General features: G+C 43.8%; 1 long non-coding RNA gene across 3 annotated transcripts; it reads left to right on the forward strand.

Annotated features, from left to right (window-relative positions):
• Positions 1 to 345: 345 nt before the first annotated feature.
• LOC129335025 (uncharacterized) lies at positions 346 to 19,927 on the forward strand. Of its 3 annotated transcripts, none has more exons than XR_008597557.1 (6): positions 346 to 520; positions 614 to 684; positions 2,540 to 2,759; positions 10,429 to 10,519; positions 16,692 to 16,831; positions 19,851 to 19,927. It is a non-coding gene; the product is annotated as an uncharacterized LOC129335025 (long non-coding RNA). The 3 variants fall into 3 exon arrangements; XR_008597559.1 differs by having other exon boundaries at positions 346 to 506; XR_008597558.1 differs by lacking the exon at positions 10,429 to 10,519.
• The last annotated feature ends 899 nt before the right edge of the window (positions 19,928 to 20,826 follow it).

The following is a 20,826-nucleotide window of genomic DNA, read 5'->3' on the forward strand; positions in this document are numbered from 1 at the left end:
GCCCCTTGATGACTCAGGCGGCGGCCCTGCCACGCTGGGCGGGGACGGCTCGGCTCGGCTCCGGGGGCGCGCCAGGCGGGGCCACGCCGGGCCAAGGGCGCTGCGCGGGGAGGCGGAGGCTGGCGGGCCTCTGCTGGGTCGCGGCCCGGGCCGCCTCTCCGGCGCCGCCGCCGCCGCCGCCGCCTCTCCGGCCCAGCAGGGGGAGGCGGCGGAGGCGGAGTCCGGCGGGGGCCGCGCACCTGCCCGGGGGGCCGCTCGGCGGGCAGAGGAAAAATACAGGCGGGCTGGGCCGTGGGGCGCGGGGCTCTCCTGGAGTGGGGCCTTCGTAGCGTCTGAAGGAGCGGACTCGGGTCCGCCGAAAATATTTATTTATTTACTTCATTCCTCCCGAGGCGGCCGACGTAATTCTCCCCTCCCATCTTACCCCGCAACAAGCTGTGGGAGTGCGACTGGCCCAAGGTCAGCCAGTGAGCTCCATGGCAGAGCCCGGATTATAGTTACCTCATGTAATTTACCTCATGTAATTATTTACTTCATATTATTTACCTCCTTTCTCCATATTAGGGATCCTGGCAGCTTAGTTAATTCTCTCCTCTCCATCTTATCCCCACAGCAAACTGAGAGTGCAACGGGCTGAAGGTCATCCAGTGAGCTCTATGGCAGAGCAGGGATTATTTACCTCATGTAATTATTTACCTCGTGTTATTTACCTCCTTTCTCTATAATGTGGATCCTGGCAGCTTACATAATTCCTCCATTTTATCTTCACAACAACCCTGTAGGGTAGACTAAGAGAGGGTTACTGGCCCAAGGTCAGCCAGTGAGCTCCATAGCAGAGTGGGAATTCAAACGTAGTTCTCGAGGTCAGACACAGTAACCATTACACCACATATTAGTCTTTAATGTCACGATTTAATTCCTCAATGAGTGAAGTACTTCCTTTGTATCATAAGCGACATCATTGGGTGCCACGTTTTCGGATTATGAGAGAGGGAGAAGATGTTCTGTCTATCCCTTCCTCCATCCTGGGCCTAATTTTATAAACCTCCATCATGTGTTTCCCTTAGCTGCCTTTTCTCTAAACTGAATAGTATCCCACTCCTTAGGCGTTCTTCGGAGGTGCTGTAACCCCTTAATCACCTCGGTTACCCTCTTCTGCCCTTTTCCCAGTTTTGCAATATCCTTTTGAAGATGTATTGCAACGAGCCTTTGGCATTAAAGATTTACAGCACAGAGCTGGATTGGGGGAAAAAACTGGGTGCAGTGCGTCTTGCAATTTTAAAAAAATAAATAAATTTGTCGGTTGCATTTCCAGCCTTGGGCTCTTGAAACTGTGAGAACGATCTTCCGTAGTACCTCATCTGCCTTGAGTCTCAGTGAGAAAGAAGCAGAGAAGTTAGCCGTGTTAGTCTGTGGTAGCAAAATCAAAAAGAGTCCAGTAGCACCTTTAAGACTAACTTTATTTTAGCATAAGCTTTCGAGAATCAAGTTCTCTTCGTCAGATCTGTATCAGGCATCTGACGAAGAGAACTTGATTCTCGAAAGCTTATGCTAAAATAAAATTGGTTAGTCTTAAAGGTGCTAGTGAGAAAGAAGGGGCTACAAATGAGGGAAATAAATAAAGCAGTTCAGAATCCCTGCTTTGCTCATAAACATGCACCAGACGATCCACATATTGACACAGAAATGTGTAACAGTCATTTGCGTGGCACTTTACAATATGCAGAGCTTGGTATGTACTATTATTTTGGAGGGGGGGGGGTTCGATTAAAAAGTGATATACAAAAGAAATGTTGTACTCCCCTAATGGTAGCAATCAACAACACTTACAGTGCAATCCTAAGAAGAGTTACTTCAGTCTAAGCTCATTAAAATCAATAGGCTAGGATTGGGGTAACTCTTCTTAGGATTGCATTGTTAATTGTTACTGGCTCTGGCTGCCCATCTTTTTCTGAGCACATTTCCAACTGCTGGTTCTGACCCTTTAAGCTTCACATGAGGAAGAGCCAAGGGACATGAAGGGCTGCCTCCTCTTGTCCTGTCCAGGCCTCCAGTTAAGATGATTTCCCCAAGCCACAGTTTCTGTGCTCTGCTTACAGAGGAGAGGCAGAATGGCAACAGAGAGCAGGGCTTTTTCAGTAGTGGCTCCTTGCCTTTGGAATGCCCTCTCCTGGAGGCTTACCTGGTGCCTATTTTACTGTCCTTTAGGTGCCAGGCCGAAACATCTTTTTAGCCAGGCTTTTAATGATTTTATTTTATTTATTTATGTCATTTATTGTCCGCCTTTCTCACTGAGAAAAGGCGGATTACACAGTGTGAGATTAGTACAGTATCAAGAACATTTCCATAAACAATGTCATAGTGTAAATAGATACAAGTTTACAAAGACATAGAATTATCAGGAATCCAATACAACCTAGTGGTGAAGCCTATGGTCCCTAACACATCAGCAAAGCATCTGAGATCCCCTCCCTACAATACAGCCTTCCTATCTGATCAAAAAGCCTTTTTGAATAATTTAGTTTTGTATTGTTTGCAGAAAACCAGGAGACTGGGGGCTCTCCTGTCCTCCTCAGGCAGGCCATTCCACAGGGTGGGGCCACCACAGAGAAAGCCCATGTACAGGCTGCTGTTGATTTCGCTTATGTGCAGGGTGGCACTTGCAGGAGACCCTGTTCTGATGAGCGAAGCTGCCACGGAGGAACATAGGGAGGGAGGCGGTCCTGTAGGTGTGCCGGACCAAGGCCGAGAAGAGCTTTGTAAGTTTAAAAACTTCTGACCTATGGACTGTTTTACGAATATCATTTTAGGTTGCTGAATGTTGTTTTATGCTGTTCTTATGCCCCTCTGGTTTGTTTTTATGACTTGTTTTCATATTGAAAATTCTTCTGTAGTTTTTGTATTACTGTTTTGTGGGCTGCCTTCAACAAATCTCTGCAGAGGTGGCATATAAATTTTGTAAAAAAGAATACATATTATAATCCTTACAACAACTATGGGAGGTCGCTCAGAATTATTAGACCCATATCGCAGATGAGGTTGAGGCTAACAGAGCAGCTTGGCTAAGGCTACTTTCTATTTGTGTAACGTAGTAGTGATGCAGTTCAATTCTCTAAAGTGTATTAAAGGTAACTTAGTTGCATGAAGTAAATTTGTGTGTGTGTTCTAGAATTCACACACCCTTCATGCCTGCTTCTCTGAGCTCCATTTAGGGTTGTTTAGTGCATGAAAACAGTGCACTTTGCACACACCCAGAGGCACTTAGCTTTCTTTTATATCACTGTCCACAGGCCATAACACAGACTCTAAACAAAGCGACAAGTTTAAGAAATGGATAGTGTTGTACTTGGATGAAGGGAGCTTCAAGTTTCTTCTTAGAACCACTTCAATCCATAGGGATTTCTTACAAAAAATGTACTTCAGTGTAGAAAGAAGTGTCCAGACAACACATAGATCAGTAAGAATTGAACATATAACTGTGCCCACAGCATACATGCACTTCCCAGAATGGGAGTTCTATCTGTTGCATCTGAAGACACCATAAAGATGAAGCTCAGGACCTATCAAAACACTTCGTGATGTGGAAACAGCCAAAAATGGCTTCCACATGGCAGACTTCCAGGAGACCGGTCCTAATGCTTGTGTGTTGCTGTTACTGCATCTATCAGTCCAGTGTGAACATCCTGGCCCCAGTGCAAAAACTCCCTGGTGTTATCCTCAAGGGTAAGTAACAAAAAGTCGCTTTTAATAGACAATCTGTTTTTGTTTTTAAGGAAACCACTATTATTTCAGCAAAAGCTTTTTAAACCCCCTGAAGAATATCTCAAATTCTGTACCTCAGTAATAGTGACTTTTTCCAAATAAGCTCAGCACAACTCTGTGATTAATACTTACACAATGACTTAGGTTTGTATGTCACTGTTCTGCAGCCTTGAGCCAAAAGTCACGCTTGACACTAAAATCCCACTGAAACGCATTTTAAATAATAATGAATTAGCCCCTAAAAACTAAGCTACACTAAAAACTTTCACACTGGTTCTAAAAAATGTTTGGGTTTTGACAAATCGTCAAGTGAGGCAAACTCCCTAACTGAAGAACAGCCACCAAGAACACCTCTGTGTATATTCTTGCCCCATAAAAATTTATAGGGCTAATCTCAAAGATGTTAAAAGAACAAGAAATAAAAAATGTTCAAAAATACATCAGAGCCATCGAAGGTGCCTATATTAGTAATAATTAGTTGTTTTCAGCACAAGGAATGAGCAGAGGTAGTTTGCCACTGCGTTTCTCTGCATAGCAACACTGGTTTCCCATCCAAGTACTAACCAGGTCAGGTGACCATGCTTATCTTCTGAGTTCTGATGAACTCGGACTAGTCAGAGTTATCTAGTCTGCCTATAGGTACACTTAGAAGAGTTATGCTCTGGGACAGCAGTTTCATAAACTGTAGTCAGACATGTTTCTCTTTAGCGTTATGCCTGTATTTCTTGGTTTTGATGTAACCCATCCTGAGCCCACTTGTGGGAAAGGCAGGCTATAAATTAAATAATAATAATTTTGGAATTAGTGAAAACATCAAGCTTCTTCCTTAAGGAAAATATTCGAAAATGGAAAACTATGGTGAAGAAATTGAGGAAGTTTGTATCAAAAGAGGTATATTTCAAGGGGACTCCTTGTCGCCTTTATTATTCAGCATCTCATTAATCCCCTTGACAATGGTCCTAGAGAAAACAAAAATGGGTTGTTATATTTCTGATCAGACTGGGAAAATAAACCATCTCCTGTACATGGATGATTTGAAATTGTATGCAAAGAATCCCACTGAACTTGAATCATTGCTTAATACTGTGAAAATGTACAGTGATGATATTCAAATGAAATTTGGCTTAGACAGGGAAAAGTAAAAAATATTGACGGAATAGAACTTGAAAATGGCGACATTATGAAATCATTATCAAACAATGAAAATTATAAATATCTTGGAATATTGGAATTAGATAACATCCTGCATTGAAAGTAAAAGAACTGACTCAGAAAGAATATATCAGGAGAGTACGAAAAATTCTGATGTCAAAAGTAAATGGTGGAAATACAATCAAAGCCATAAATACATGGGCAATTCCAGTGATCAGATATCTAGCAGGAATAATATATTGAACACAAAGCGATTTAGAAAATTTGGATCGAAAACTGCAAAAACTAATGAACTTGCATCACTCTTTACACCCAAAAAGTGATGTTGACAGGCTATATCTACCACGAAAAATTGGTGGAAGAGGACTGTTACAAATACATCAGGTAGTGGAAGAAGAAAAGAGAGGCCTGAATGATTACATAAGCAGAAGTATAGAAAAATTACTTCAGGCTGTGAAAACAGAGAACATATTAAAAACAATCGAAACAAAGGCTGAATACAAGAAGAAACAGTTTTAGAATAGATTAAATGTCTGGAAGAACAAACCCTTACATGGGCAACATCTAAAAAATATTGAAGGAAAAAGTGACAACAGCCTAACTTGGGCATGGTTGAAGACGGGTACAATCAAGAAAGTAACTGAAGGTCTGATCTTCGCAGCACAAGAACAAGCATTGCAAACAAATGTTATGAAAGCCAAAATTCAGAAAATCGGTGAAAATCCAAAATGTTGACTTTGCCAGGAAAAAGATGAAACTGTCCCACCTTATCTCAGAATGCAGCAAAATTGCACAGACGGACTACAAAGCTAGACATGACAGGGTTGCAAAGCTGATTAATTGGTCATTGTGTAAAAAGTATAACTTGCCAGTATCAAAGAATTCATGGGAACATCAGGTGGAAAAGGTGCTAGAAAATGAGTAAGTCAAGATCTTGTGGGATTTCAGAATTCAAACTGATTGGCACCTTGACTATAATACACCAGACATAACAGTCGTGGAAAATTGAAGAGTCTGGATAATCGACATTGCAATTCCTGGGGATGCCAGAGTTGAAGAAAAAGGACAAGAAAAAATGATTAAATATAGAGATCTGGCGATAGAAACCACCTGACTATGGAAGAAGAATGCAACAGTAGTCCCCATTGTCATTGGGGCACTTGGAACCAAATTGCAAACTTTGCAATTTATATGAAAGAACTGCAGCTTTCTGACATAACACCTACAGAACTGCAAAAGATGGCGCTATTTGGAATAACGTACATATTACGCCAATATCTGGTTGATACTTAGGTCTCCAGTGGAAACTTGTATCAGCTTAGCAAGGCCAATCAATAATAACATGTGACCTCTGCTTATTGTTGATTGTGTTTCAGATAATTCAAATAATAATAATCTCCAGGGTTAGGGAAAAATAAATTGGTGACTTGAAGTAAAAGTGGTTTGTGCACAGCATGGATTGGCTGGTAACTGTGCTGTCATACACACACCCCTTGGAGCAATTTTGCAATTTTTTTAAAAAATAGAGGTTTAATAATAAAGCACCAGAAAGCAAACTTGTATGTGAGAAGTGGGTAAAACCTGATGGCTAAAACCAGAATTTGAAGGAGAGGCAAGTAAGTTAGTGGTAGCATACAAATAGGTGATGGGTGGGGAAAGATCTCCATAGTGGAAAAAAAGTGCCAGGTTAAGTCTATATGCAACTGAAAACAATCTAAAACCAAGTATGGCAAGAGAAAGCTGGAGAAAACCTTTCCAGTGTAGATGCAGAGGAGTTAGCCGTGCTAGTCTGTGGTAGCAAAATCAAAAAGAGTCCAGTAGCACCTTTAAGACTAACCAATTTTATTGTAGCATAAGCTTTCGAGAATCAAGTTCTCTTCATCAGATGCATGGTACAGAAACTGGTACGATTCATCTGTTTCTGTACCATGTTCTCTTCGTCAGATGCATGGTACAGAAACTGGTACCATGCATCTGTTTCTGTACCATGCATCTGACGAAGAGAACTTGATTTTCGAAAGCTTATGCTACAATAAAATTGGTTAGTCTTAAAGGTGCTACTGGACTCTTTGATTTTCCAGTGTAGGTGATCTAATGAATGAAGATACAGACAATGTTCAATTATAGTGCAGACTCATTACTTGTGAGCAGCATCTGAAGCCAGGGTGCCCTCAGTTCACCTCCCATCTTGAGCAAGATACGTCTTGTATCACCATGTGGAAAGTCATCTCGGTTTCAGTTCCTCCTTTGTACAAAAGCGAATGGCAATGGATTGGCAATAATATCGACCTGCCTACCTTATAGACATGTCGTAAGTTTTGTACAGCAAGAGAAAAGTGTTAGGAAGTGCTTTGCATACTTAAGGGTGCTACTTTAAAAAAATGTTATGCACTTGGCTTAGTCAACCCAGGGCAGGGCAAGCCTGACAGTTCTAACAAAAAGATTTCATGCTTCACATCCAGGATTTCATAGGATTTGCATGCATTTGCTTTATTGGTCTAGTAGCAGTTTCTGATTTGGTTTCAGGAGATAATGAAACATTTAGGGAAGAAGTGAGGTTGCTGGAAGAAAAAGTGGAAAGGATACCTGGTCCAAAGGAGCAGCAGGACTTGAGTCCAGTGGCACCTTAGAGACCAGCAACATTTTCAGAGTGTAAGCTTTCAAGAATTAGCCACGGAAGATGGGCTAAGGGAGCTATAAGACCCGGACTGCTGAAATGAGGATTTGTGAGCAAGGACTCACAGACTCACAGTCCAGTCCGTTCAGTTCAGATACCCCGCCAATCGCTCAGACATCAAACTTTTCTCTGCAGACCAGGGCCATATTATTCATAAGGCTGACTTAGGAGAGCCAGTTTGGTGTAGTGGTTAAGAGTGCGGGACTCTAATCTGGAGAGCCGGGTTTGATTCCCCACTTGAAGCCAGCTGGGTGACCTTGAGTTCGTCCTAGCTTCTAGGAGCTTTCTCAGCCCCACCCACTGCACAGGGTGTTTGTTGTGGGGATAATAATAACATACTTTTAAAACTGCTCTCAGTGGGCATTGAGTTGTCCTGAAGGGTGGTATAAAAACCGAATGTTGTTGTTGTTATAAGCCGAAGCCTAGGGGCCCCACAGGGACTAGGGCCCATCAGGTTTTTTTGCTGAGGCATACCCCACATCAATTACAGTTAATTGATTCTCTTATATAACCTCTATTAATAAGATAATTAACTGCTTCCTTACTGAAGTGAAACAAATTGTCTCTTATATTAAAACAATTATCCATAAATTATATATTTTTAATAAATAGTAAAAAAATTATTCACTTCAAAATCTTGAACAATTATACCCCCAAAATGTGCTTTCCTGAAGAGTTCTGCTTGCACAATAAGAATATTTTAAAAATTGTGAATAGAATTCTTCAAGAGACCCTCAAAATGGATATAGGGCTATGTACCTACCGTACCAGGATCAGGCTGTCAGCTGTAGTGGGGTGAAAGACTGAAGTGTCGCAGGGGTCCTGAAATACCTGAAAGCCTAGGGGCCCAGCAATGGGTTGATATGGCCCTGCTGCAGACGTGAGAACTAGAAACTTGTTTAGGAACCTCTGACGTACACACATGCACACAAACATACATCCAGTTTGGTGTGGTGGTTAAGAGCGGCAGGACTCTAGAGAACTGGGTTTGATTCCCCACTCCTCCGCTTGAAGCCAGCTGGGTGACCTTGGGTCAGTCACAGCTCTCTTAGAGCTCCCTCAGTCCCACCTACCTCACAGGGTGTTGGGATAATAATACTGACTTGTTAACCCCTCTGAGAATGGCACTGATCTGTCCTGAAGAGCAGTATATAAGCACAAGTTCTGTTCCCCCCAGGTTTGTCCCCCAGTTGGGTCACATAAATGTTCTAAGATCTCTGTGCTTCACAGGGAAAGCAAGAGAAGGTCCTTAGACCTTCCCACCCCAGCAGTGCTGCAAGTGACTCAGTTGCTTGGGCAGAGATCCGGTCCTGGGTGTAAAGTCTGGTGGTGCCGCTTTCGTCCTGGGTCCTGGGAGTTGCCCACCCCGATCTCGTAGGTGAATGCAAGGGGTAATTAATAGCTTTGTGCCACTGAGATGAGAGTAAGTGTAGTGGCAATTGATAAGAGTGTCTGATTTGCGCGAGGGAGATTCAGGTTGAAATCTTCGCTCAGCAATATGTTTGGTGGACTTGGGCAAAACTACCTCATAGGGATAAACAGGATTCTCTGTGTACTACCTTGGCTTAGGGATGCTTGAGCCAGTTTGGCTCATGTACAGTTGTGAACAGGGAGTCAGTGTTTCAACAGACAATTCATTAACCGTGTCATGACTGTTCAGCAGGTTTCTTTACTGTATTCCTTCCTAACAGTACTTTAAAGCTCAGCTCGATTGTTTTCAATGGCCTGCTGGAGTCCTACTTCTACCTCTTGCTGCGCCGTGTCTCTCCTCAGCAGGCACTGTTTAAATCATTAAATCAGTCATAAACACTGTGTTAAAAAAATAATCTTACTGTTCAGTGCTCATCTAAATAGTATTTAGCAATATTAATGGTTGCCAATCAGTTGGATTGGCAGCAATATCATGCATGTGCAATTTGGAAGAACCTGGTGCAAACCTGTTTGGCAGGCATTTGAGTTGCCAAATCAAACCGCCCCGTTGTTCAGCTTATGTCTGATGGATGCAGTCGAACGTGGTAAATTTGATGGTTTGAACACATTTGAAATTCAGAGTATCCTTAGTTTGGTGCAGAAATCTGGCACCCTTAGCAGTAATGTCCAGATAGGTTTTGTAATAGACTCCCCAAACCAGGAGGAGCCATGCAGGGGCTTTATAAACTTACAGAGAGAACACTTTTATCTGATTGGGCCTCCAGTCAGAAAGGACTATGTGGCAAACACTTTTCCACTTCCGAAAAGAAGTCATGGGATCAGTAGCAACCACAATGAGAGGGAAGACGTAGCACCGTGGTTTTTTGATACCAAGAACAAGCCTTGGAACCAAGAACAAGCTTGTTCATCTCCCCTTTCCCATCACCTTTCCTTCCCATACCAAGACAGACAACTTTCTGTGTTTTACCTCTAGCTGCCTTTTCTCATGACATCCAATTTGGGAGCTTTAACAAACTGCAGTGTGCTTCTCAACTATGAACCAGGATTCCAAACTACAATTAACCCATAGTTTAGACACTGGCTTGCAGGCAAGAAACAAACTGCAACTTGTTAAACTGTCTGATTTGGACATCAGCATCAACGGCAGTCATTTCTAAAACTAGGAAGACTTTAGCACTTTTTTTTTAAAAGAATACTTTTAATTTTATTGATAAGATTAAAAGCCAAATAAAAGGGTTGAGAAATGAGAAAGTAAAGAAAAAGGAATACAAAAAGAGAAAAAGAACAAAAAAAAGGAAAAAAATCAAAGAAAATACATATTTAATTTTCCATTTTTCTCTACAACACCTATCATATCTTTACAAACATACTTGTAGTTTTGATACCTGCAAAATTTACCTTTTCAGCACTGCCCCTTTTGCGACATCGCGCAAAACGTTTGCGAGAAGAGGCTATCTTCTGCATTTTTGTGCAATATTTCGCAATGTTCCGGGACAGGTAAGTAGTGTGAAAAGGGCCAATGTTTTATCTCTGATCAAAACTGTAAGTTTAGCCATCTCCACTAACTCCATCATTTAGCACTTCAGAGGCTCAGTCTGATTGGTTTGTTTGGGATATCTGAATGTAATTGCCACAGCAATGATTCCGAGTCTGGTGACCAAGGGAACTGTGACACCCACCTGTGTGTTTCCCATTGACCATTTACTTCTTAAGTCTTAGCAGTAAAATCCAAAGGGTCATCAGTGAAACATTAAAGACAGGAATTATGCAGCTGCTTTCTGATAATGACTGACTACTAGCAAAGGAGAAGTGGGTGTGTCACAGTTTTGTGTGCTACACCTAGGTAGGGCCTGGAGATCTCCCGGAATTACAATTGATCTCCAGATGACACGGATCTGTCCTCTTGGACAAAATGGCTGCTTTGGAGGATGGACTCTATGGCATTATACCCTGCTGAAGTCCTTTTCCTCCCCAAACCCTGCCCTCCACACGTTGTACCCACAAATCTCCAGGAATTTCTTAACCCAGAGTTCGTAGCCCTGGTCACACCAATGCTGGGTGGGTGTATCACAGCTTTGAGCCTTTGGCTTGGCCATTTTATTTTATTTTGCCATCAAGGTTGCAACCAACTTATGGCAACCCCATGCAGGTTTTCAAGACGAGATTTTTAGAAGTTGTTTGCTATTGCCTGCCTCTGTGTAGGACCCTGGACTTCCTCGGTGGTCTCCCATAACCACAGTTGACCTTGCTTAGTTTCTGAGATCTGATGAGATCAGGCTAGCTTGGACTTGGCCTTAGACATGGACTTTCTTGTGTCTCTGGGCTTGACAGTTTATCCCTATGGCTCCACAAGGGAAAAGGGCTTGGCAGTTTATCCTTGTGGCTCCACAAGGGGAAAAAAACCCTCCCCTTTCTATGGAAGTGTGAACTAAATCTCTCCCCCTCCCCCAACAAAGATCCAATCTCAGCTTTCTTGTACTTCTTGAGTACGGGAGATGCTTGTGAGCAGGACACATCCTGTCTGCAGGGACCATGTGTTTGGAAGCAACTGTCTCCCCTGTAGGGGGATGCTTGGCTTGGAAACACCCAGTGTTTTGTGGAACCATTTAGAGTCTCTCTACACGAGATGCCTTGGCGCATGTTCCTCAAGTGTAGAAGACTCAATGTTAGCTGGGAAGGGTAGTTTAAAACGACAGAGCTGGCGGAGATCACTCCTCAGAGGGTTTGTTAATTTCATCTTTGCATTCCCCAAAGGCTCTGTCAATTTCACCTCTCCAGTCTAAAACTGAGTGAAATCACAACCAGAGAGCAGCGAGGGTTGGAGCTGCCTTCCAGAGCTGGGCTTCGACCTGGAGAGGTTATAATGGGCTGAAGTTTCCCTTCTGGCATTTCACAGCTCCTTCACATGGCTCTAGTATATAACAAAGCCTTTGGCCTGCCATTGGCACTGTCTTTTTAAACTACCCTTCCCAGCTAACGTTGTATCTCTCGACACATTTTCTTCATGTGGCAGATGTCTCATGTAGAGAGGCTCTCAGTATTTGTGATTGGCCATACCCATAAGCAGCCATTTTGCAGTGGCCCTCATTTCCTTTTTCCAGCCCCCCAATTCCTGGCAAGTTCAACAAGGTTGGGGAGCCCTGCGTGACAACATTACCTTACATTGCACAAACTCGTCTCGTCACAGTGATTCTCTCCCCACCCACCCCCAATCTACCTCCGTATGAGAAATAAATAACTTTTAGGCATTGTGAAAACCCCTAATGAATTCGTTTAAAACTGAATGGAGGTGTTGAAATAATATATATCGTTCACAAGGTAAACCGCTGATGATGCAGTTGTAAAAGAGAAACAGACAGATGAGAGACTGATGCAGAAACGTATCTGCTATGTGCTAATTAATCAGGCTGATTAAGACTCACTTCGCTCATCAGGAGGAGTGGCAGCTACTGACAGCTCACTCTGAGTTGACGAGCCCCACGCCGCAGTTGTTAACATAAAAAGACAACGAATCAGATATTCCATCAGATTCAAATCATCTTTGGGTAGGAAGTTCCAAAGAATCCAATTACTGTGGTGCTCACACTGTGTATGAAGCAAATTCTCATCATCTGACTAGATCTTATAGCCAACCTCTCAGTAGCAAGAGTAGCAATAGCATCTAAGCTGGTTTCAAGCAGAGGGGTGGAGAATCAAACCTAGTTCTCCAGGTTAGAGTCCCACTGCTCTTAACCACTACACTAAACTGTCTCTGATATGGTATAGTATGATAAACTTACATATACAATAGTGTTTCAAGAAGGGGATGATTATGGCAATATCTTGGTTCAATTGCATTATTTGACATCTTGATTAAAGGAAGCCATTTCTCATACAAGAGATCAGTTTTGGATTGTTACGGCATTATACTCCACTGAGGTCCCTCCCCTTCCCAAACCCTTTCCTTCCCCAGGAACCACGCCCAAATTTCCAGGAACTTCCCAATTCAGAGTAGGCAACCCGAGTGTTAGCTGCACTTGCTGAACCCCAGATGGTTTAGGAGCCTACCAAAGTCAAATTGGCCCATGAAGCGAGGGCATTTGAAGTATACGTTCACTTCCCAGGCAGATCCGGAGCCTGGGAAAGTCAAAAAGTGTGTCCTGCTTTTGACACGGCCAAGCCACACACAAATTGAAAGCACCCCTTAGAGCTATGATGAGGGAAGGGCATGGAGGCATTCTCTCCCTTGGTGTGCAACTTATGGTTGCCAACCTCCATGTGGGTCTGGAAATCTCCAAAGTATTTATTATTTTATTTTATTAAATTGATATTCCGCTCATCCCACAAGCAGGCTCAGAGCAGATCACAAACTACAGAGATCAATTCCCCTAGAGAACTGGAGAGTGGACCCTGTGGTGTTACAACCCACTGAGCTATCTCACTTTCCCCAAATCCGCCCTTCCCAGGGCTTCACACACACACACCCAAACCTCCAGGAATTTTCCAACCCAGAGCTGGCAACCCTAAAATGGATTTTTGTATTTGAAATCAGTTGTTGTAATTCTGGGGGAACTCTAGCTCCCATCTGGAGGTTGGTAACCTTACTCGCTTTTGGCATTTTGCCTGGAGACCCATGGACTGCTGTGGCCAGGCCTGCAAACCCAGGCCTGTTTGGTGATGTGATCGGGTGCTTGACCCCAGGGAATCATTTTCTTCAGAGCCAATTGTACCACATCAATAAGATGTAGATTGGTGCCTCCTTTTCTTACCTAGGCCCATGGATTTCAACCCGAACCAACAGGCTGAAATTAAATCAAAAGCGTTTTCAGCTAAACATTAGGAAGAACTTCCTGACGGAGCGGTTCCTCAGTGGAACGGGCTTCCTCGGGAGGTGGTGGGCTCTCCTTCTTTGGAGGTTTTTAAGCAGAGGCTAGATGGCCATCTGACAGCAATGCTGATTCTGTGAACCTGGGCAGATCGTGAGAGGGAGGGCAGGAAGGGTTTTACATCAGTGCTTAGTTCTCTTTTTTACAGGTATAAACCATAACATAATAGCTATAAGCTCTAAACAATAAACATAGCGAATAAGAAAAAAACAACATTCTAAACATAAGATACACTAACAATACATATATCTATATCATTAAAAAGAAAAAAACCCCTAAATTTACAAGTTGAATTCCGATTTTCTCCACAACATATATCATTTCTAGAGTCACACTTATTCTAGGTTAGTCACAAAACCTCTCAGTGCTTAGTTCTCGTGGCCCCTTGTTACATGCCCAGGGTAATGCCGATTGCCACTTTGGGGTCAAGAAGCAATTCCCCCCCCCCCAGCTAGTTTGGCTGGGGATCCTGGAGGAGTTTTGCCATCTTATGGGCATGGAGCAGCAGTCACTGGGTGTGTGTGTGGGGTGTGTGTGTGAATTTCCTGCACTATGCAGGGGGTTGGACTAGATGACCCCGGAGGTCCCTTCCAACCCTATGATTCTATGTGAACCTTATTCACATACACAGACACACACAAACACACACACATCTGAGTGAGGTTGCCTTTGCTTTGCAGTTGGGTAAGCTTCTCTTCCCAAGCCAGCTTTTGTAAAATGATATTTCTATATTTACTTAAACGTCTATTTAAAGAGGAATCCTTCATAATTACTCACCCACAGATAGATGACAGTGTTTTGGCTGTGTTTATTTAGTTTCTATTAGCGATTGGCAAAATGTCTACCAGGGCCTTAAAGCAGATCTAGATGAATGACCCCTTGATCATAAAATAAAGTATGTTGCTTTCTTTTTTTCCCCCAAAGTCCTTGTGGGAAATGGCATGCAGGAGGACATCTATCATTGTCGCCGCCTATCATTTCCAGATAAAAATACAAAAATCCAATGATTTCTATTGGGGCTGGTTCCAGAGACTAATTCTCAGATGAATTCAGCGGTATTTGAAGCATCCTGAGCTCTTGTGGTCACAGCAGACTGGAAAGGGGGACTGTGTAAACTTCACAGAGTGATCTCAGATATGCAGTCTGAGTGGGACATGATGGCCGCCTACACACACAGCCTGTTTTGACAATAAAAACAACATGATGGAAAAACTCTCTTTGTTGGTAACACCTGTTAGAAGTATGTATAACCGACTAGTCACCATGGTAGATTTTAGGAATAGCTGCAACCGGCAGCATCAGCCTCAGTTATATTTCCTGGAGCAAACATTTATTGAAAATATAATTTGGGGGATTTTTTTTTAAAGGACCTACATTTAAAGCGAGTTGAAATAATTATGTAAAAATTGTTTTGGCAACAACAATAATAACATAATAACATTTGCTTTATATACCACCCTTCAGGACATCTTAACGCCCACTCAGAGTCGTTTACAATATTGTTATTATCCCCACAACAATCACCTTGTGAGGTAGGTGAGGCCGAGAGAGCTGTGACTGACCCAAGATCACCCAGACAGCTTCAAGTGGAGGAGTGGGGAATCAAACTCGGTTCTCCAGATTAGAGTCCTACTGCTTTTAACCACTATACCAAACTGAGTCTCAACAAACAACCAATAAGCAGCCAGGTCCAGGGAAAAGAGGAGGGCATTCCACAAGTAGGGGGCAGCCACTGAAAAGTCCTTGCCCCTCATGGCCAACCTGGCTCACCTTCAAGAGCAGGAGGACATGAGATGGGCTGTGTTGGAAATCCCAGTGCCCAGGCAAGTCTATATAGGAGCAGGTGGTCTTTTAAGTAGCCAGGTTCAAGGATGTATGGAGGATTATAGGCCAAAATCTGCATCTTGAATTGGAGATTAGGACAGGCATCCGTGAAGATTTTTCAGCACTCGAGCAGTATGCAGTCAATTTCAGCTAGCTGCCTTAAATAAAATACAATGGGTTGCAGGCAGCATCTCTAACAGGCACAAAGCATGCACACATGAGCAGGTCTTCCCCTCCAATTGGAAGCTGCAGGGGTGTGTATTGTAGGCACATGCTCAATTCACAGTTAGGTCAGGCTCTGAAGCTTTGATTAGCTGGTGCATGGATGGAGAGGATGTAGGGTTGCCAACTCCAGGAGATTGGGGATGGAGCCTGGAGGTAGGGGAGTTTGGGGAGGGGAAGGTGGGGGTGTAATGCCATACAGTCCACCCTCTAAAGCAGCCGTTTTCTCCAGGGGAACTGATCTCTGTCACCCGGAGATCAGTAGTAATTCTGGAAGATCTCCAAGGCCCTACCTGGAGGTTGGCAACCCTAAATAGGTGCCCTAACACACAGGCTAGAATCTTCCCCAGCATACGCAGGGGTTCTGAGGCAAGCATTTGGTCCTGTTTGCTGAGAAAGTGCCAACTGAGGGAGTGGTTATAGAGTGGCTAATGAAGATCTGGATTCAAATCTTCATGCTGCCGTAAAAACTCACTGGTGACCTTGGGCTAGTCACACACACTCATTTTAAGCTACCTCACAGGGTTGATGTGAGGATAAAAAGGAAAGAGAACAATGTCAGCCACTTTTGTCTTCTCTTTGGGAAAGAAAAGTGTAAAGATTTCCATGATAGTGGAAAGTGTGAAAGCCACACCAATAACAAAACAATAGACCAAAAACATGAGACATGTATGGAAGCAATTGTTACTAGTGTTACATGATCAGTGAAAGTTTGAGCCCTGCTCCAAAGACAGACCCATATTCTTGCATACTTTCAGGTGTTTTACAACTGTGTGTTGTGAGAAGATCCATACCTTCAGTGATCCTAAGTGACACAGTGAGTGTGGCGGTAGAGTCCAGAGGCGAAAAGGTGACCTGTACCACTTCAGCCCGGGGAGGTGGGATAACCTTTTTGAAGGTACTCTTGTAAAAACAACATTCTTTGCAAACAACATTTATTATTATTATTTACTTCATTTAAACTCCGCTTTTCTTTCCAACGGGAACCCCAAGGAATTTATATCATTCTCCTCTATTTTATCCTTGCAACAATACTGCAAGGTAGGTTAGGCAGAGAGGGTATAACTGGGCCAGGGCTGAGTGGGGATTTGAAGCTGGGTTTCCCAGATCCTAGTCCAACATTCTAACCACTACACCACGTAGTCTATAATACTTCAGCAAACTCTCTGGCTGCAGAAACCTAGCAAACCAGAAAGAGAGAGAGTTTTACAGTGCAATCCTAAACAGAGTTACTCGAGTCTAAACCCATTGAAATCAATTGCACTGTAAGTGTAGCTGTCTGTCTGATGTGCTGGTTGATAACCTGCAGGGAGCTTTTTATGTGAAGAATTGTAAAAAAAGTCACTCTTCTCCACCTGTTGCAGAGATGGTGTATCTGCTCCCAGCTTGTGCTTCCAACCTCTGCTCAACTAGGCAGCAGGAGAAAAATTCCCAGGGGACTGGATGGATGGATTAACTCCACGACGTCACTTCCAGCACAACTTGGAAGTGACATCATCATGTTGGGAGATGCTGAAGCATTTGCCAAAACTCTGTGGATAATCCATAGAGTTTGGGGAAATGCTACAGTGCTATCCCCAATGTGATGATGACACTTCTGGGTTGCACCGGAAGTGATGTCACTGCATCACCAGCCACATCATGATGTCGCCTGCGAGGCCTCCCCTTCCACAGGTAAACTCCTGGCAGTTGCTAGCCATGGACTGGCCAAACCCTAAGCAGGGTGTTAAGGATATAGCTAGAACTAGAGAAGAATAGTTGCTGCAACTGACCAAGAAAATCATAGATGTCTTTGCACAATGATACACGGCTAGCCCAGCCCCATAGCTAGACCTACCACAAAGGGAGTCTAGAAGCCTAGAATACAACAACCTTGGAAAGGGTCATGAAACAGAGGAATAGCACAGTTATATGGCCTTGTGTATTCCAACATTATATGGCCTTGTGTAGATTAGAAATGCTATCTAAGCCATATCAATATCATCATCATCATAATCACATTCGATTTATATACCGCCCTTCAGGATGACTTAACACCCACTCAGAGTGGTTTACAAACTATGCCATTATTATCCCCATAACAAAAAACCCAGTGAGGTGGGTGGGGCTGAGAGAGCTAGAAGCTATGACTGACCCAAGGTCACCCAGCTGGCTTCAAGTGGAGGAGTGGGGAATTGAACCTGGTTCTCCAGATTAGAGTCCTGCCGCTCTTAACCACTACACCAAACTGGCTCTATACAATACGTTGAGGCCCAAGTGCAGAGAGTGTCTGAGAATGACAGCAGTGTACAACTTCACAGAGGTGGAGATTCAATTCAAGGATGGGTGCATTGGCTGAGGGCCAAAAGATGTTAATAAGTATGAGATTTCCATAGACGTTAGTTATTGTTAGGAGATGGGTCTAGGGTTGCCAGGTCCCCTCAGTCTCTTGGCGGGAGCGGGTTGGGGCTCAGCACTTACCTCCCTCATGTTCCTTGCATGCAGTCCCACGCTGACGTGATGATGTCAGTTCCAGGAAGTGATGTCGTTGTACAAGGCAGAGAGTGAGTGTGTGCTTTGCCCCAAACAGGTTCAATTTGGCCTGTTTGGGGCCCAAATCGTCCCGCTGTGAAGCACAGGAGCGCTCTTGGGGTGGCGTGATGACGTCAGTGATGTCATTGCACTGGCCCCGGGAGCATGCCCAGGAGGCCCATTCCCTGCCCTTCCCCCCCCCCTCCAGCCAAGTAAGCGATGGCGGTGGGCGAAAGGTAGTAGCGGGGGATCTCCCACTCCCACCAGGGGAATGGAAACTCTAGATGGTGCTGAAATGACATAAATATGAGAAGCTGAACTGATCGTAGAAGGGGCTCCTTGCTTGTGACCTGCTTATCTTTGGGTAAGATATCTTTTTGGACTCAAGTAATTACTTTCCTTTAATGATCTGTGTAGTTACAATGGATAATATGGGTTTTTGTCAACTGAGCTGATACTAAGAATGCTGAATAATCATGTTTTAATAACAAAGCCTTAGAATGGAAGCAGAGATTCTGTGAGGGTATTACTTGTGCATTATAACCAGTTACGAACCTAAGACGTTATTTGTGGTGTACCTCGTGCCAGGAGTTAAATGACTTGTTAGAGGACAGCTAACTAGACACTTAGAATTTCTTAAGTGCATGCCTATGTCTGAATCGGAGCTGACCAAAGTCATCCAGAACAAGGAGCCATATTGTCTGAAGTCATACATTCCAAAATTCTCTTTCCTCATTCTTTGCAATGTGTGGAAATGGGTCTCTGTGCCTCCTTATGGAAGCTGGTTTCAAGTTTTGAAAAATGGGGGCTAGGGAAATCTTGCCCAATATTTTATAGCATGATTAAAGGGGTGGGTGGGATTATGATGCCCTCGGGACTCTTCTTACATCACTGCAGAGACGCCAGGGCTTCTTTGAGTCATTGCTAGTTCTGCACACACACACACACACAAGCCTCTTGCATGAATGAGCGACACGCACAGAGACGACTCCCCAGCAAGCACATGAACTCTTTAAGACTTTGGAATTTGGCTCGCAATTCACCAGCAGCGAGTCACATGTTTCCAAGTCCTCCTGGCATAGTTATTTTTATTACCCCGCAGTCTGATGGCACAGGGCTTCCTGCAGAGAGCTGTCTTGGTTATGAGGCTGGGCGCTGAGCCCCTGGCTCCAAGTGGGAATTAAAGTGGGGCAAATTCTCCCAGAAGCTTTTCCCACTTCCTCCTCCTCTGGCAGCCAGGATGGCTCATTCCAGGAGCAGGCATCTTTCCCCTTAGAAACAGTTGATGGGGCTGCACATTAATACTCAACTTCTTAAAAAGAAACATTCTCTGCAGACAGGAAACTGGCGTGTCGGGCAGAATGTGAATGTTCTGTGGGCAAAGATTGTATTTTTTTCCCCCTCAGGTCATAATTCACACATCATGGATTTCACAGGTTGAGTTTGGCATCCTCACTTCATGTAAGGCATGACAGTTAAACATAAGTTGCAGGTTCTCCTCGTTTCTCACCATTCAGATCAAGATGGCAGCTAGGATTATGCCAACCTCCAGGTGGTGGAAGGAGCTCTCCTGGAGTTACAACAGCTCTCCAGGCCACAGAGATCAGTTCCCCCGGAGAAAATGGCTACTTTGGAGGGTGGGCTCTACGGCATTATATCCTGCTGAGTTCCCTCCCCTCCCCAAACCCCGCCCTCTCCAGGCTCCACCCTCAGAATCTCCAGGAATTTCACGACTTGGAGCTGGCAACTGTAGCATCTGCCCTGGGTCCTTTGCTGGGGATGCCCTGACCATCCATAGCCCTTGCTCCCTAGGTTGCCAGCTCCAGGATGGGAAATTCCTGGAGATTTTGGAGGTGGAGTCTGGAGAGGGCAGGGTTTGGGGAGGGGAGGTCCTTCAGCAGGGTAATGCTGTAGAGTCCGCCCTCCAAAGCAGCAGTTTTCTCCAGGGGAACTGATCTATGTGGATTGGAGATCAGTTGTAATTTCAGGAGATCTCCAGCCACCACCTGGGGGCTGGCAACCCTGGAGGCAGCCAGCTTGGCAGGGGAAATATATTGGAAAATCACTTTCACATTGATGACATGATGTTGGCACAACATTTTGCTTCTGTCTACCACTTAGTTCTTTAATCTATCTTTTGCTGTGAAAATAGATTCAATTTTTTTTGCAAGTGTTTTCCTTGATGCCTCCATAATGCTATTCTAGTAGAAAATCAACACTGACGTGTTTTATTGCTTAATATATAAAGTGTTCTAATCTAGGTATTCCTCTCCCTACATAGTTTATAATGATTAATTATTAACATTTCCCCCATCCATAAATTTGTTGAATCTAAATTCAGACAAAGCAGACAATTTAGCACCAGTAAAAATATACTTTAAA

This window comes from Eublepharis macularius, chromosome 8, assembly GCF_028583425.1.
Source record: "Eublepharis macularius isolate TG4126 chromosome 8, MPM_Emac_v1.0, whole genome shotgun sequence".
In the NCBI taxonomy this organism is placed as follows: Eukaryota; Metazoa; Chordata; class Lepidosauria; order Squamata; family Eublepharidae; genus Eublepharis; species Eublepharis macularius.